The 12,436-nt window shown below is 43.7% G+C and overlaps 1 pseudogene; it reads right to left on the bottom strand.

Annotated features, from left to right (window-relative positions):
• Positions 1–6,869: 6,869 nt before the first annotated feature.
• On the bottom strand, positions 6,870–11,583 carry LOC144790795 (pyruvate dehydrogenase (acetyl-transferring) kinase isozyme 2, mitochondrial pseudogene; annotated as a pseudogene).
• Positions 11,584–12,436: the final 853 nt, after the last annotated feature.

Raw genomic sequence — 12,436 nt, 5'->3', positions numbered from 1 at the left:
TCCAATTTCAGAGCGGGAAACCTGTTGAGACAAGGATTTACTAAAGAAGAGGTAATCTATTCGGGATTGTGAGTTATGGGAGGGGGAATAAAAGCTGTATTCTCGAGTGTCAGGATTACAAAGTGTCTAAATATCAACTAGGGAATTATGGCTTATGGTAGAAGTAAATTGGGAATGCATCTTAGTGTTGGAGAATTTAACTGAAGAATGTCTGTCCAAAATGGGGTCAAGGACCTGATTACGATCGCCACCAAAAAGAATATATTCGTCTTCAACCAAAAGAAGTTTCTCAGAAATATGAGTCCAAAATACATTATCCACAGTAACTGGAGCATAAATGTTTAAAAGGACTAAAGGAATTTGATTTACGAGGAGCCTGACTATTAACCAACGACCTTCTAAATCACATTCCTGATGGGTGACTGACACCTGGTATTTTTTATGACATAGAATAGAGACTCCATTTTTCTTACCTCAAGCTTGGGAAGAAAAAACATTACCTATCCAACACCGCTTCAATTTAGACGCTTCAGCATCAGATAAGTGTGTTTCTTGAATTAGTGCAATGTCAGTCTTCAATTTAGCTAAATGGGATAATACCCGTTGCCTTTTTATAGGATTGTTTAATCCTTTAACATTCCACGTAACTACTCTAAATATAACCAATCAAAATCAATTTGAACAGTTAGTATGCAAACAATGAGTATACTAAATACATTATCGAATAAGTGATATAAAGTAGAGCAAAAGTATAACCAATTAAATGTAACATGAACCATTGTTATGAAAGTAATTAGAAAACTAAGTTCATTACGGAAAAAAGGTAAAGAAGAGGATAAAAAAGAGTGAAATAGAAGGAAATCCAGATTAGGAAAAGGATAGAGAGAAAAGTGAAAAAACTATTACCAATTATAAAAAGTAAAAGGGGAAAAGGAAGAAGAGATGAAGGAAAGGCAAAGAAAAGAAAGGAAGAGAAAGAAGTATAAGAAGGAAGAAAACATTGAACAGGGATATAAAAGCATGTCAAACAACATATGTTGATGAATAAAAATGTCAAAAAAACATACCGCAATAAGACAATGAAAATGGGGTAGGAGGAACCACATAGGGAAGGTATCACACTGGACGGAAGACTCCAAGAGGGCGCAGCAAAGGGAAAACCGCCTCCAGGCATTAAACGGAAAAAGTCATACAACAGAGGATCACAGGACCGCACCTAATAAAATGAAAAGGAAAACATTAGGAAGGTTTCTTGTAACGTAACCAGATACAGCAGGAGAAGGAGGTAAGAACAATTAACAGCACATATGGATGGGACAAACAAGATAATTATAAACGAGGACTCTCCATAGAATGCAAGAGTTCAGGAAATGTTGAAGAAGCGTAGGATCTTCATAGTTGGTCGTTTTATTATTGTAAGTGACTTTGAAGAGACAAGGATGGAAAAGTCCGCAACGTGCATCCAGGGAACGGAGAGCAGGTCTCATGTCCAAAAACTGTTTCCGGCGATCTGCAGTAGCTTTAGCGTAATCTTGCGCAAAAAAGAGATTTGAAACCATTCCAGGTAAGTTTTCCCTTCTGGTTTGGCTGCTTGGATAACTTTGAGCAAATCCGTGTCATCAAGGAAATAAAGAATAACCCCTCTAGGTTTTGTTGACAATGAAGAAAAGTTGGATGAGCGAGAAGGTGGACCCAAGTGATGAGCCCGTTGAATATAAAATGGAGGAGAACTGGGGAGATCAAGGAGAGTTGGCAGAAAGGATTAAAAGAAAGGTATAGGATCAGGAGACTCGAGACCTTCCGCCAGACCGTAAACTAGTACGTTTTTGCGCCTGTTACGGTTCTCCAAATTCTCAACCTGTTGTTTAAGAATCTGTATTTCTCTGTGCATGGCTGGAACCTGGTCCGAGACTACCTGCACTGAGGTCATTCTTCTCTCAAAATCCGCAACTTGCTGCTCGGTATGAGACCAATTATCTTCAAGACTTTGAAGGCGTGCATTTGTTTCGGCCATTTATGGTTTGAGCGACCGAATTTCTTTGAGTAGAAGTTCCATAGATATGGAAGAGGAGGAGTTAGTGGGGGAAGGAGGCTTTAACTTCACTCGCTTTCCTCAAGTGGAAGGTATTTTGGAATTAGGTTTAGAACTTGGACGCATGACAGTAGAAGAGGAGCCCTTTATCCCCAATGAGTCGTTAAGTGTTTCATCCATGTTATCTTGTAACACACTGAAGGGGTTGCTATCCTCAAGTGACATGCAGTTAGTGTTCATTTGTTGTGCATTACTGCGATTGGAGCGAGCCATTATATAAAAAAATATGAGCGGAAAAAAAGAACAGGAAGCTGAATACCAGTTCGTAAATGGTGGTAAAATGGCGTTCAAAAGAATATTGAATTATGCCGAGGAAAGGTAAATAGTCAACTAATACATGCCAAGGATAAGTTCAGTGACTAAGAAAAATAATCAGCATTGCTATTTATGATCCAGTGAACATAGTAAAAATGATTTGGCAAGTAAATTAAGTTCCATGGAGAGACTTAAAATGGCGTCCAAGAAAACAAGTGTTCTTACAGAGGAAACATTAAGTTCCGGTCAATAAGTGCCTTAAAACACATGTAGCTGTCCATAAAATTTAGAGAGATGTTGAGAAACAAGGTATTTACCGGCTATTGAGGAGATTGGCACTTCAAGGCAAAACCTCAGACAAAGGATTTGGCGGGAAGCACAGGGAGCGATAAATATGCAAAATGGCCACCGCGACTCGGCAATGAGCCACGGCCGTTATCTAATGCCAGAAAAACATCTTGTACACTCACCCCGCGCCTCCGCAATGCTTCCAATTCGTGCAGGCGAGGTTCCGCTGCTCGGGGAAGCGATCCTGCAATCCGCACATCCACGCTGGGAGCCCGGAGGGGGCCCGTCGCTCTACGCTTTCCCGGAGTTCCTCAGAGCGGCAGCCATTCCCTCCGGCTCCTTAGCCATGCCCCTTTCATCCCCCTTTAAACTGAGCTAAAGTAACCATAGCTATAATTTTGGAAGTCATCTTTATATGTGCATGCCAGTTTCATTAATCAGTGATCTACCTTTCACTCAAGGTGGAGATGCAAGTCAGGTCTTAATCGCCATAGGACAAGATTGATCCTCAAAGATCATCTCACAATGTCACTTGTATCAGTGTCACTCGTTTTCAGTGTAATGCGTGAATAATCATACATGGATGCTCCTATCTCAGGGAAGAAATCACTTCCACAGGATACTTCCATCTCTAAATCTGACACATTTTGAGATCATTCGACAAATCGTAAGTGGTTCCATATTTTGTAAGGGCCCATCTTTTGAATGCTTTTCTAATACATACCAGTGCCCAAGTATACATCGTATAACAAAGCAACATCCTTGAATACATATTTTTAGGTCACGGTTCTAGATGGAGTGTATGCTCTGTCTCGAAGCAAAAGATATACAATTGATGGACGGAATGCAGAACAAATCAAAACATTCACCCCCAGTCAAGCAATCTGGGTTAAATCAATCATTCTTTTGCTCCCCATGCCACCCCAGTTTAGACCTGGCCATATGCAAATCAGTCTTGATCTTGTGCCTCATGGGAACAGTCCAACCTGAACTGCCAAGCCAGGTCCTCCCTGGACCGGAAACAAGCATCCTAGGACCAGTTTCGGGGTTTCACCCCTCATCAGCCACTAAACTGAGACATGCTATATCTACTGTTGTGGGCTCCAGTCTTCCTATAGGCATACCATGTGCTGGCTCCCACGTTGCTCTGTTATTCCTTCTCCCCATTGGTCCATGGAATGCATGCATCTTGCTTCCTTCTGACTTTAGGTGTCCCTGATAGCAGTGACCAATTAATACTAAACATACGCTGTGACCATGTTAACACATAATTTCAGACTACTTTCTTATTTCTTATGGGGCGCTTTTTCAAAAGCGCCACTGATTTTACTCACACTGTTATTTGTTTCCTGCTTGTGTCCTGGTTAGTGTGAGCGGACTCCTGGGGTGACAACAGGGGAATCGCTAGCCTAGTAAGGCTGTCCTTTTTTTCCCCTTTAATCTGTTTAACCTATTTTAATCTGTTTACGGGCGTTTTTAAATTGGCTTTAAAATAGTTTTAAAGCACTTACTCCTGCACTACTGCGTGTTGCAGGGTGCAGGAGCACTTGGTAGGAACTCCACGATACATTTGCACACGATATTTTAAAAAGTTCTAAAACAAACTGCTCACCTCCCTCTTTGTGGCTGTGGTACTTGGTGCTGACTGGCGGCCATTGGGGGTGTCTGGTGTGCTTTTTCCTACTGCACACGCTAAGGCGCCATTTTGGAGGGGTCTGCGGTCTAGTCTTCAGATCAGCTGACCCTCTCCTCCTTACTTATTGGGAGCTGCAGTAAAGACACGCAGGGGACTCCCGGAGTAACAACAGGGGAATAACTAGCCTAGTAAGGCTGTCCTTTTTTTCCATTAAATTGTTTAATCTGTTTTAATCTATTTACTGGTGTTTTTAAATTGGTTTTTTAATTGTTTTAAAGCACTTACTCCTGCACTATCAATCAATCAATCAATCAGAACATTTGTATAGCGCACTACTCACCCGGAGGGTCTCAAGGCGCTGGGGGGGGTCCGCTACTGCTCGAACAGCCAGGTCTTGAGCTGCTTCCTGAAGGCTGTGTGTTGCAGGGTGCAGGAGCACTTGGTAGGAACTTCACGATACATTTGACCACAATATTTTAGAAAGTTCTAAAACAAACTGCTCACCTCCCTCTTCGTGGCTGGGGTCGTCAGTGCGGACCAGCATCCATTGGGGGTATCTGGTGGGCTCTTCCCTACTGCACACGCTAAGGAGCCATTTTGGAGGGGTCTCCGGTGTAGTCTTCAGACTGACTGACCCTCTCCTCCTTACTTAATAGGAGCTGAAATACAGGCGCGCAGCGGGTGCGACGCTGGTGCACCGAAGGCGTGCCAAAGGCAAGCCCGCCTGCACCCGTCTATGCTCCGGGAGCGCTCAGTGCCCGCCCCCCTGCTGGTTTTGGGGTTTTGGTCCCCAGCACCACAATAACCTGACTTATAGCAGGAAAGAGCTACTCTTCTATAACACTGAAGCACAGCTGTGCACAGGCTCCACACTATCTCCGGTGATACACCATCACACCAAAACTGCCCAATCTGCACCCTCAGACTTAACTGTTGTAAGGTAAAATCACTGGACTACTCTGAGGACAATACTCAAAACTGCACGGCAGAAACAATACAAATTTACCTTGTTAAATGCCTGATCACTCATTAAACATGCAATGGAAATGGCTGACTTTCTAGATAGTTCGAAAATTGATATTGCTTTTGTAACTGAGGCCTAGGCCCAGTCCTGGTTATTGCCACCCTTCCTGGCAACTCATTAATCAGGTTGGACCGCATTGGGAACAGAGGAGGGGGTCTAGCAATTATCTTTAAAGCCAATTTTAAAGTCAAATTTTACCCACTACCACACCCTGGCTGTGAAGCCCTGACCTTCAAAATTGGTCTTACAAATCACCACTCCTTTAACGGGGCCTTGATTTATAGACCTCCTGGCCCTAGAAACATCTTTCTAGATATGGACAAGTCCCCTTGGGACATTAAAGACAATTACCTGACTTCATGATTCTTGGTGATTTCAAATTTTCACCTAGAAAATAAGAAGGATCCAGATACGAAAGATCTCACAGCCTCCTCTCTTTGAAGCTTATTGCAACTATTTGGGGGTTCCACGCATTCTGGTGGCCATACCCTAGATGGCATTTTTTCCGATTGTCCTCTTATTCAGGTCTCCCCTTCTCTACCGTTAACCTGGTCAGACCATAAAGCAGTTATGTTTCATCTGAACCTAGTGGGCAACAATTCGGCAGAGCACATAAGTATGCCAAACCTTAACTATCGACACTGGCACTTGATTTCGGAAGGTCTACTCACGAAGACTCTGCTTGAATATAGTTTACCAATATCTCCCAATTTGGATCAAGCAACCGATGATTATCATCAATGGATTAGTGATTTCAATAAGAGTCTAGCTCCAGCTAAACTAGGAAATAGCAATAACTCTGTTCTATCTAAACCTTGGTCCAACGAAGAGCTTAGAGTGGCCAAACAATCGTGCAGAAGGTTAGAGAGGAAATGGAGATCGATCTATCACTTAGAGGATAAAGACTTCTATAAGGCAGAACTATTACAATACAAAAACTTTCGAACAAAACTAAATCTAAGTTTTTTATAGAAAAGATCAACTCAGTTATTCTCCACAGTGGTTAAGTTAAGTAACCTGCCACCAACCAGTAACCTTAAAGCAGAGGCTTCATTTTGCAAAAAACTTGCTACTACCGTCAACAGGGGCTTATTAACAAAGGCCATATCGCCCTATTTCCAATGCGGCACTAACATGCATTAGCGCATGTTAGCAGCCGTATTCCACACGCCTCGCATTGCAAAGTAGGCGTTCCTGCCAAAACTAAAAGGAAAATATCGCTAACTGTCCTTCGCTGTATTTACAAGACGGCCCAGGACACACGTAGCGTTACAAAAAGCCGCGATAACCGCGGTTATCGCCAGGGGTTACCATCAAAAAAAATCCTGACTTGCCTATATGTTGCATGGGAGGTGGGTTGTACGGCTCAATCCACATCTCTCTATTAACAAGGATTCCCCTTACGCTGCTGGTATATTGCTGGATTCCCAGTGATAAACCCGTATTTCACCGCCATCGCCGTATTTTTGATCACCATGGAAATATGCATTGATAATAACGCGATATCTCGGTGATTGAATCCAGCGATAGCCGGCGCTGTGTAAAGTCGCGCTAAGCAGGAAATGCGATAATTATCACATTTCCTTAATAATATGCCCCAACAGTGCCTTAAGATAAATGACTGCACCAGTTCTAAAGCCCTCCATGGACCAAAGCTGCAGGTCACCCTGGAAGTACTTGGCATAGACTAGAGTCTAGAAATAGGAAGTCCATATCCAAAATCAGCCAGAGGTGTTCCATCTGCACCTAGCTGTGCCATGGGTGCAGTAGAATACATATAGCTGAAGAGCCTTTCAATCTTGCATAGTGGGACACCACCTCCTCTGTCACTCATCTTAATAGCGACATCTTCACCGCCCAGAGCCACCATCACCTTGATGGGGGAAGCAAGGGACTGGAGCTGTGGTGTTCCACTGTCGCTCGCATGGCATTATTATAGTTCATTTTAGCATTTACAAGAGCTGTCAAACTTTCCTGAGTATGAGAGGTGTAGAAGGAGTGTTCTAGGGTTTTGATCTGAGACGAGAGTTCACTGGTACGTTGACGGGCAGCTTTACGCTTTGCGGCAACATGTCTGATTATAAAGTCTCTGGCCGCAGCTTTGTAAGCGTCCCAAATGGTGTGATTGGCTAAGGAGGGGGTGTCGTTAATAGCAAAAAAGTCGGTAGTGAACTCAGTAAAGGAGGCAGTAAATTTGGGATCAAGGAGAAGAGTGTTGTTGAAGCGCCATCTCTTAGGACCGGTGGATTTGGGTAAAATGTCAATGTTAATTAGAACTGGGGCGTGGTCAGAAAACATTATGGGGCCAATCTCAGCCTGTGTGAGGGATTGGGACATGTGGTGAGACAAAAAGATATAGTCGATACGTGATTGGGAATGGTGAACCGGGGAAAAGAAAGTGAATTCTTTACAGGTCGGATTACATAGTCGCCAAGCGTCAACGAGTTTATGTTGAGAGATGGCATGTGTAAAAAGCTTATGAGATTTGTTAGGAACAAAAAAAGATTTGGAGTGCCTATCTAAAAAGGGATCCAAAGGCATGTTACAGTCACCTGCCAAAATGAAATTTTCATCAATACATTCAGTGATACGAGAGGCAAACGCGCTCCAAAAAATAGGATTCCCACCCGTGGGGGCATAAACATTAAGCAGGGAAAAAAGGACACCTTTCGAGGAAAGTTTAACAAATAACCATCTGCCTTCAGGGTCAAAATCGGACTGTAATACAGAATGAGAAAAAGACTTACGGATTAACAAAGCAACACCATTTCTTTTACCATCACCAGGAGCTGAGAAAACCTTCCCCACCCAACCTCTTTGGAGCTTAGCAGCCTCGGTATCAGATAAATGGGTTTCTTGCAAAAAGGCTACATCTACATTCAATTTAGCTAAATGGGAGAGGATCTTTTGCCTCTTAATGGGTGAATTTAAACCTTTAACGTTCCAAGAAACAATGCGTATTGACATCAAGAATAATTAAGAAGGGATAGTAGAAATAGGGAAAAAAAGAAAGCCTCATAATCTTGAGAGATAAAAGAGAAGGAAGAAAGAAAATAGAAAAAGGAAGAGAAGAAAGGTATTGAAAGAAGTAATAACTCAAAAGAGAATCGAGCTGTAACAATGCAGAAAAAGATCGAAGAGGAGGAAAGAATCAATAGAGAAGAGTGATAAAATAAATAGGAAGGAAAAAAGAAGAGCAAGAAAGAAATAACACCAAGAAAAATAATGTCGAGGAACCTGATGAAGAAAAAGAACGGAGTGGGAGGATAACTGAGTTGTGAGAAAGAGAAAAATGCATAGCAAGAGGAAGAAAAGTCAACGGAAAGGAGAAGCACAAGGAAGCAGATAGAAAATGTAGTAGAGAAATGACAAGAAGGAAAAAACATAGTCAACCAAGAAGATAAAAAAAGTAGAGCGTGGAGAGGAAACATGAAAAGGACAGGATGAACTATATAAAACCAAAGAACGAGTATAAGGAGGTTCAAAGCTAGGAAGGGAGGGAGGGTAGGTACTTACAAGGGTGAAGGAATAAGGATACAAAATCCGGAAGGAGGACGAGGGGGATGAAAACGAAGATGAGACGAGGGGGGTAAGGCCAACCAACGGAGGGCAGGAAACGGGGCAACGAAACGTCCAACCAGGTAGACATGACGGGGCGCAAAATAGGGATCTGCAAAAGAAGGAGAACAGCATGGTCAGATAAGAAGAGACATCACAAAAATACAATGACAATAAAACAGATATATAAAAATGCATAAGACAGCAACGAGGGTCGGTGAGTCAAAAAATACTAGTCAAGAATAGGGATGAGGGTTAACAATCAATAAAAATAAAGAAACATGGATAAAAGGCTAGCAGGATACTAGAAAAAAACCAATTACAACATTGGGAAAAGTCATGGAGGAAATGAGGATGAAGAACTGGAACTGGAGAACTCCATGTTAACAGGACCGCAGGAATTGAGGAAACTGCGGAGTCGTACTGGATCTTCATAGGTTGTGGTCTAATTGTTGTGGGTAACTTTGAATAAACAAGGATGAAATAGACCATATCTAGCTCCAATAGATCGAAGATCCGCTCTCATGTCAAGGAAGGCTTTGCGTCGGTTTGCAGTGGCCTTGGCGTAGTCTTGGGCGAAGAAAAGGGTGGAATCAGACCAAGTTAGGCGTGGAGAAGCTTTAGCAGCCAGGAGAACCTTCAATAGATCCGTTTATTCCAGAAAATAAATTATGACACCTCTAGGCTTCGTAGTTGGAGAGGCAGAAGATGAGAGTCGGCCAAGTCTGTGAGCATGCTGAATGTTAAGCGTGGTGCCTTCAGGTAGGTGCAGAAGCTTGGGCAAAAAGGACTTGAAGAAAGTGATAGGATCATTCCCCTCACAACCTTCTTTCAGGCCGTAAAGACGAAGATTATTACGTCTATTTCTATTTTCAAGGTCCTCCACCTGCTTCTGGAGAGAGGACAACTGCAAATCCATGTGGGGAATCTTGATGGCGGATTCCTGAAGAGATGATACAGACTTTTCCACAGTGGAGACCCTGGCGTCCATCTGAGACCAATTGTCAGTTAGCGTTTGCAATTTGGCATTAGTCTCCTCCATGTAGGGGCGCAAGGCTCTAATCTCCTCAAGAAGCAATTCCATGGAAATGGTTGAGGAGGATTTCGTAGGAGAGGGGGATCCTTTTTTGGTCTCTTTGGGTTGGTTTTAGAAGCATTTTGTGAAGGAATATCCATAGTAGACATCGTGTCACAAGCGGTGGAGGGTGCAGAAGCTTCTAAGTGAGCCAGCGCAGTAAAAAGTTTGGAGTTCTTAATATAGTTATGCTTAGGGGTTCTGCTGGAGCAACTCGCCATCCAAGCGTGCGTAAGAGGGATTATAGAGGACGCACGAGTTAAGGTTGAAGAATTAAAATAGATAGTAGGAGCAGACAGTGCCCAAAAATGTAGGAAGGCGCAGAGAAAAGCCAAAAAAGAGTCTATGAAGTGAAGTGGCAAAAGAAAAGTACCAAGTAGCCAAAGGAGGAAGGTAACTCCTATTTTAAAGCGCAAGGTAATTCTAGGCAAAAAAAAACAAAAAGCAAAATGGCGGCTCGTTATGAGGGTGGCGCAGAAGGCGATGTAATTGCCAATAGTTGTGCCAAGAAGCAAAGAAAAGTCACCTGTGTAGATCAAAAGTCGTTTTCATGATGGTAGAGTGAGCGATGGGAAAGCAGGAGGTCCATGGCGCCGGAATGCAGACATGTAGAGAATCCGCGTAGAGAAGGAGCGCCGCTGCGACGGACAAAATGGCGGCCGCGGCCGCTTCAGAGCCGCGACCAGAATGAAGACTAGAAAATACAGGCGCAGGGGCTCCAAACCGCGGCGGAAATCACCGCATGTAAGGCCTGGCGCTGTCACCCATCTTGCGCTACTTCTCCGGTACAAATTCGGTGGCGCGAACCGCCAGTCAGCACCGGTACAGACGGAGCTCTACCGCCGCACCGTCATCCAGATCGGGCGCTTAGCCACGCCTCGCATGGCATTCTTGAAGAGGTCAAAGAGCATGTGATAAAGATGAGATGGGACATATACAATATGAATTGGGTGTCTTGGATCATTAGCATTGACTGCCTGAATTTTCAGATTAGGCGAAGCCATATAGTATTTATCACACAGCATCTTCGCCATTTCATAGGCATCTTTCGCTACGTCAGTCCCATCACAGTTCGGATAGATGTTTCCAATGTGTTTAGGATGTGCAGGGTTTGCCGTTCCTTCAAAAATCAAAGTGTGCTGGTTAATCAGGATGCGGATAGAGATGCGGCTCAGGTAAAAGCGGTCCATAAAGTATTGCACTTTCTGATTTGTCACTGGGTCGCCGCCGAAGGCTTCCTTGTACTCAATGACCCCCTGGGCCATAGTTGGGACCACGTCATTGTGCCGGTTCCTGATTGTGATAAGGGTGTTTGCGAACTGTTCAAGGGTGCTCTGGTCCTCTGGACTCCTGTGAAGAAATTCCAGGATGTCCAACAAACTCTGGACATACCAGCTCTGCACCAGCTGAAGGGAAGGGGTTCCCAGCAGTCAATCTGGTAGCAAGGTAATCTCTTTCATGATGTTGGCGAGGCGCACTGGCAGCTCCTGGCGCAGGAAGGCAAAGGAGGTCTTTTCACAGGCATTGCTAGATCCAAAATCCAGGAATTGCTTCTTGGAGAGCGGGTAGGGAGGAAACTTAGAGAAATTATTGTTCTGCTTCGGGACGCCCCCTGCCCGGCTCCAGGCCAGCATCAGGGTGCGAATCAAGGGCATTCTCATAGTGAGGCTGTCAGAGAAAGACGTGCATGGGCTGCTGCGTGTCTGCTCTCTGCAGCCCTAATCCAGGGCTCGATTTTAGGGTTGTTAGGCTCCACTTTCCAAGCCTGCTATTTCTTCTGGATTTCAATTGAAAGTCTATTTGTTCCGCCTCTAGATTTCAGGTGCTAGGACTCTAGCCTCATCCAGAGGGTCTCGGTTGACTCTACATCTCTTGCCGAAAGAGAGCTGAAGCATTTTTATTATTATATAAAACAAAGTCATAGTTGCTGCTTTTTAATTTATTTTATGCAACTAACAACCATTGAGAAAGCCAATAGTCCTGGCTTGTTGTAGGTCTAATGTTACTGGATGCAATGAGAGAAACAGTAAAATACCAGTCGGGCGGCACATTATGCTCAGCACATATTTTAAGGTGGGGTGTTTTAAGCCACGCCCTTAATTATATCAGACACACCCCTTGGAGAGACCCTCAGATTATTCATCCCACTTAAAGCCCTGGAAACAACACCATGTCACAGTCACCTCGTGTCCTGGCACTGTGCATTATGCATGACTCATTACTTCCAAGTTTTCAGATTAACTATGTGCAGGGACATAGTGAACCCTCCCACACCCCACCCCTTGCTTTTGTAACTACAGTGATGGTGAAGTTCTAGATGGTCCTCTTCTGTCTGCAGCTGGATGGGTGGGTGGATGGGTGAAGGATGGGTGGCTAATTGAAAGGGGATTGCAGAGAGAAAGAGAGGATGGATGGATGAATGATAGCATGGATGAATAATTGACAGAATGGATGGGCGAATGGGTGCATGGATGAGTGAAAAAAAGAAGGTAAAGATGGATGAGTGAA

The sequence above is a fragment of the Lissotriton helveticus genome, chromosome 11 (assembly GCF_964261635.1).
Source record: "Lissotriton helveticus chromosome 11, aLisHel1.1, whole genome shotgun sequence".
Lineage (NCBI taxonomy): Eukaryota > Metazoa > Chordata > Amphibia > Caudata > Salamandridae > Lissotriton > Lissotriton helveticus.
The sequence above is the reverse complement of the archived record's forward strand: the minus strand, read 5'-3'. Positions and strand labels throughout refer to the sequence as shown.